The sequence below is a fragment of the Poecilia reticulata genome, chromosome 5, assembly GCF_904066995.2.
Source record: "Poecilia reticulata chromosome 5, P_reticulata-male-v2, whole genome shotgun sequence".
In the NCBI taxonomy this organism is placed as follows: domain Eukaryota; kingdom Metazoa; phylum Chordata; class Actinopteri; order Cyprinodontiformes; family Poeciliidae; genus Poecilia; species Poecilia reticulata.
This window is the reverse complement of record NC_088834.1, coordinates 187,780-194,019: the sequence shown is the minus strand read 5'-3', so window position 1 is coordinate 194,019 and position 6,240 is coordinate 187,780.

Here is a 6,240-nt window from a genome sequence, read left to right as displayed (position 1 = left end):
GTCCGACCCAACAGAAGGTTCCGTCCGAATCGTCGCAGGTTCTGGTGTTCAGCCCCTTATTGTTCCAGTTTGTTTCTGGTTTTCAGTTAATGTTCTGTTTACTGTTCTGGTTGTTTTTGTTTCAAATATTCAGCTGTAGTTAAAAATCCAGCAATAATCAGTCGGCCATGTTGACTGTTGAGGAAATTAATTTGTTTTAAAGTAGCAAATGATGCTGTGGTTCAATAACATGGCGGGTCAGTGACCATATTTTATACTAAAGCTAAAAATATCTGAATATTTCAAAGATCTGTCAACCATTTTTTGGCAATAATTAAAATATTTTGAAATAAGTTCTCATGACTTTGACTCTTCAAGCCTCTGCAGCTTTCAGTGTACAAACCACACGCAACCATTTAACTTCATTTATTGAACAAATGTAGCTGGACAATAACTTGTCCCAGAAACTGGTGTGATAAACACTACTGCTCTCTTTTGAGTCCATTTTCAGCGAGTGGGCGTCGTCACTGCAACCGAAACATAATTTAATATCCAAAACAACAAAAAACAGCAAATGAAACTGAAATAAAAACCAGAGCAACAGATTCACAGACGGGCAAAGAAACGAAATGGACAATTTTCAAACGTTTGTAGACAAAAAGTGCAAACTAACAAAAACACAGTTAGAAAAACTCAGATGTTTTAGTCGTGTTAGAGGTCAAGGTTCACCTTTCAGGAAGTCAACCAACCCAAACATGCAGCCTGACATCTAGCAGTTAGAATGGCCTAGCCAAAGTCCAGACCAAAATCAAAGCTAAGGCACAGCATAACATGAACGTTCACAGATGTTCTCCACTTGATCCGGGAAGAATCAGCCAAAAACGTCCGTCTGCAGGAAAAATCCCAGAAATGAAAATAGGAACCAAAACTTTGGAGTTTTATTTCTGTCAGTTATCATGTGATATGATTATTAGTACACATCAACAATCATGTATTCATTTCCTCACACTTCCTAATTATGCTTTTGCATAAAATCCCCCCAGACGTTGTTGAACTTTTAATGCGGTGCTTCCAGCAAGAAGGTTGTGGGTTCGATTCCCGACCCGGGGTCCTGCATGGAGTCTCCATGTTGTCCCTGTGCCTGGTGGGTCCCAGCAGCAGCACCTCCTGCTGCGTTTAATAAACCGTGTCATTAATAACGTTACCTTTACTCTGAAACCTGAACCAGATGCACTTCAGCTCCTGAGATACTTGGGATTCATTTCGGTTTCCATGTGAGCAGCAGCTCAAAGTGACATAAGAAATGAGACGTGACGTCTGGATTGTCAACGATAATCTGATTAGACTAAAGTCTGGAACTCGGCAGGAGAGTTGAAACATTGAAACTCAGCAGCAGACGGTTGAGTCCGTCTTCCCCTTTAAGTCCCGGCAGCGTTTCGTTCACCGCGGCTCGATTCGCTGCCACGTCAGCCTGGCTGTGCAGAAACGTGTGTGTTGGTTTAAAGGGCTGCAGCAGCTGCAGGGCGCATGTTTCTGCAGCTGGACGCTGTCCACAGAAATGATGACCAGCTTTTATCTTCTCAGTGTTTCTCTGACCCCAGAAATAAAACCATCGATTCCAGTTTGAAAGGCTGAATGATGAATCTGGTGTTTCTGCCAGAACAAAGTATTTTTGGACTCAAAGTGCCTGATGGATGATTCATTTTGAGCCACATGAAGCTCCTTCCTAACGGCAGGAAGGTCGTTTCTGGTTGACACCAGAACTGGATCAAACTTGATCAGGTGGATTTCGCCCAAACAGACTGAAGGAAGTTCAGCTGCTGGTTGGTTACAAATCTAAATGTGGTCAGTTTTCCACTAAAATGGGAAAAACTTAATTTCCATTAAATAAGAAACACGATTAAAATCCCTCGTCATTAAAAACCTCGCAGCGCCGGATGCAGCTGCTTCCTGTCGGCTTCTTCTTCGTGGGTTTCGCCTGCAGCGACATCCAGCTGGTGGTCATGTGAAATAAACTAATTTCATCTGAAAGCCCAAATTTTTTAGTGAAAGATTTTTTTTTCCAAATTGCAGTTTTCCATTAAGCAAATTTATTTTCAAATATCAAATAATTCAGTCTGAATAAAGGCCGTTATCGTCTCTTGGCGAATTTCAAGAGTCTAAAAGTGGGAAACAAGCAGATTTTACAGTGAACTGGGATCAGTGGTGTGGAGCTGCAGCATTCAGCTGCAGCATTCAGCTGCAGCAGGATGAGGTCCAGCATCATCGCCTCTTTGTTTTGATTGATATTTGATTCAAATATCGATTTTCTTCTTTTTGAGGCGTTTTTGTTCTACAGAATTATTTCCTCTATGCAACTGGAGAAACTTTTTTCTTTCTCTTTTCTACTTTTAGACAGTCACTATGAAGTATCACCATAGCAACAAGGTTTAGTTTGTGAAACCAGGAGCAGCTGATTAGCATCTCAACAAATAACATGTGAACTTTGACCCCAAATCTCCGAGTTGAGCAGGAAGTTTCCAACTGCAACATCTTTCTAAGATTTACAGATTCTTCCTGCCCATCCGAAGCGACTGATGATTTTATCTCCCTTTGAGATTAATAAAGTGTTTCTGATCAGGTGAATATCTGAGAATCACAATCCAGTGACTCTGAGAGGAATCAGAAAGTTGGTCATGCATCAGTTTCAGTTTCATCCGGTTCACCGAGCCGAAATGGCCTTTACGCAGCTCTTTGTCCTGATCCTGTGTTTACTGCATCGGAGGGAAGGACTAACAGAACCAGAACCACATCGCTCAGGTTCTGTCCGTAATTCAGAACAGAGCCGACATATCCTGCTCGTCCTGTCGGCTCTCCAGGACGGAGAGGCATTCCCAGATCTCCAGACGCTGGTGGGAATCCTCAGGGTCCCGTCCCAGGAGCAGAAAGAGCTTCTTCTTTCTGAACGTTGCTGCTAACAAACATCTGATTTCTAACAGTTCTATAGAAAATCATAAGCTGATAAGTCATTTAAGGTTACACTGCAAAAAACAAGAAGCTCGACAAAAATACTTAGAAAATACTTACTAAGTATTTCTGATCTAGTCAGGGGCGCTGCCAGGAATCTTGAGCCCCCTGACAAAACATGTGTTTAGGGTCAGGGGTCAGGGGTCAGGGGTCAGGTAGCTTCTGATGCACCTGGTGGCCACAGGGTTTTTCACCAGCCTCATCAGTTATCAGTCACTTCAGTCGTCGGTCATCAGCTGCAGGAATCAAAGCCGAATCCTGTGAATCCTGTAACCTTGTCGTCTGTATAAGACAACCAAAGAACTGCATGTTGACCTTTGACCTTTGTTGGGCTGCGTATCCAGGATCCACGTTGCATCAGGTGACTATTTGAGTTGGATTCACTTTTTGTTTTGATCATTTTGATTTTTGAGTTTAAGTTTTGGGTACAAATAGTCCCGACATCCATTATGGACTTTTCTAACGTCAGACACTGAGCTGCTGACCGGAGGGAAATTTAAGACTGTTGTGCACAAATGTAAAGAAGATCTACTGCAGTATATTTTTGTATTTATTATTTTGGGTTCCATGTATGTTTTGTCTTGTGGTCACTTTAATTTTTGATTTAAAATACGTGGTATTGAAAGCAGTTATTCTTTAGCAACAGTCAGTAGATGAATTCAGTCTCCTGACGTCCCATCTGGTCCCTTAGCACATTAAATAAAGCTGCACTTGCATCTGCTTTGATTTCTTTGGTTCAATTCTGATAATTAGCTCAATATTTACTATTTTACTGCTATATCAATATTTGCTGCTCATGAATTTATCATCCAACAGTCCACATCCAGGATGCTAGTAGGTTGTTAATGTTTTCTATTAGTTTAGATACTGAAACGTCTCCATGGCAACAGTCTATAGCAACATGCAAAATACACATAAAGCAATCCAGACTTCTAAACATGCTAGTAGCTGCATTTTATTCAAGCTGCAGTTTAACTTTAATAAAATATGTTTCTCCATATTTGTTACAGCTGTCACCATGTAGCAGTTTGTTATGAGGCAGATAATCTGAAAACAATCATCTCCTCCATCTGCTTCCTGAATTACTGGTTAAAGTGATGCACCGTTCTGACCAAAACAACCAATCAGAACCAGGAGGAGGGTCTTAGTGCTGTCAATCATCCTCATTCACTCACTGCTAAATGTGCTAATGGGGGAGAAACAACTTATCATTACAGGAAACCGTTTATCTGCCATCATTGGTAGCTATGCTAACTAAACTTAGCATTCAGTTTGAATCTGCACGGCTCTGTGCTATGCTAGCTGCAGCACGGCTCTGTGCTATGCTAGCTGCGCTCTGTGCTATGCTAGCTGCAGCACAGCTCTGTGCTATGCTAGCTGCAGCACGGCTCTGTGCTATGCTAGCTGCGCTCTGTGCTATGCTAGCTGCAGCACGGCTCTGTGCTATGCTAGCTGCAGCACGGCTCTGTGCTATGCTAGCTGCAGCACAGCTCTGTGCTATGCTAGCTGCAGCACGGCTCTGTGCTATGCTAGCTGCAGAATAGCACAAATCAAGGGGGAGGAAGGATGAGCAGCACCACATGAGATTGTGATTGACAGCACTAAAACTCTCCTGCCTCTGATTGGTTGTTTCCAGCACTGAGAGAAGGCAGAGGAAATAAATTTTTCACAAATTATCTCTCATATCAAACTGTCACAACATGATGACAGTTTTAACAAATATGTAAAAAAAAAAATATTTATATAAAAGTGACTCAGTATGTGAATATGTTGGTAATTTCTTTCCTTAATTCGTTAAATGTTAGTGAAAAGGAGGCAAACAGTAGTTTGTAGCTAAGCTAACTATGCTAAATGGTTGATAGTCTCAGTCTACTCACCTCTCTTGGAGAAAAACTGGGTTATAAATTAACATTCTTGCCTTTTTCTCTCTATTTTTTTGAAAACCTGATTTTATAACTTTTCTTAGCAGCTTAGTAACAGCCAGTCGTTTGTGTTTCCTACTGTCTGCTGCTAACAGCGTCTGAAGCTCCCAGCAGGAACGAACCATTTGACCCACATAGGGGGGATCAGGGCAGATATGGATGTTTGGTTTTGACCTGGGAGGGGAACATTACATTTTTACTGCTAAAAACAATCTTTGAAAATACAATATGATTAATTTTGGGCCCTGATATTTTTTTTATTGCTATGAAGAGAAAGTAAATAAATAAATTGTGTAGGGCCCCCTGCTGGTCAGGGCCCCTAGAATTGTCATCTCTTTCCCCCCCTATATCCGCCCCTGTGTCTAGTTTCTAGTGAAAATATCTTAGTACATTTGAAATAAGACTAAACTAAATTATAATAAGATGTAGGAGTTGTCAGGGTTCCTGTGTGTGTTTGAGTGCGAGTGATGCATCTTTTCCATTGAAGATCTTTGTGCAGAACCTGGGCAGCCTACACAGGTGGATCTCATCAGGTGAAGGAGCAGCAGAACCTCCACTGTACCAGTTGTTTGATCTGGTGCTGTGGATCTTAGCTGTGCGTCTGGCTGCCCGCTGCTCCCCCCACACCCCTCCATCAGTCATCATTGGACCTTGGGCACATTCCCCCAACCAGAACCAGAACCAGGATCAAGGGGAATAGCCTGGTGTCTTTTAAGACAGAAAATAGAACCTTACCTTTACTCAGAAGGTTAAAGGTTAGGGTTAGATCAATAGGTTAAATCAATAATATTGATTGATAAGTTCCACTGGCAGATTATTTCTGATGCTGGTGCCAGTGGAACCAGTAGATGTATACCAGACATCTTATTACATCTGGTATTATAAATATGAACTTTGGCGTGTATTGGTAAGGCTTGGTTTTAGCAGAGTCACAGGTCAAAGGTCAACCAAAGAAAATGAAGTCTGAAGAATGTGGCTTTAATAAACATCAAGAGGCTGCAGTTCTGTTCACACAGCAGATTCCTCCAGTTTTCCTCTCAGGTTTCTGTGAAGTGGGTTTCTAGAGAGCAGTCCGACGTTGGCGCTGCGCCGAACCCCCATGATCCTCATTTCTCCTATTCTGGGTTCGTATCTGCAGCCAACACATTCCCGCCTCAAATAGAGTCAGTGTGTGATTTCAGCGCCGGCCCAGATCGTTTCCCCGCTGATGACACAGTGATGACATCACTGCAACCGGCAACACCAGAGCAGCAGGAGCCTCAGGAGACCGGCCAATCGGAGCCACCGCTGGAGACCGGCCAATCGGAGCCACCGCTGGAGACCGGCCAATCGG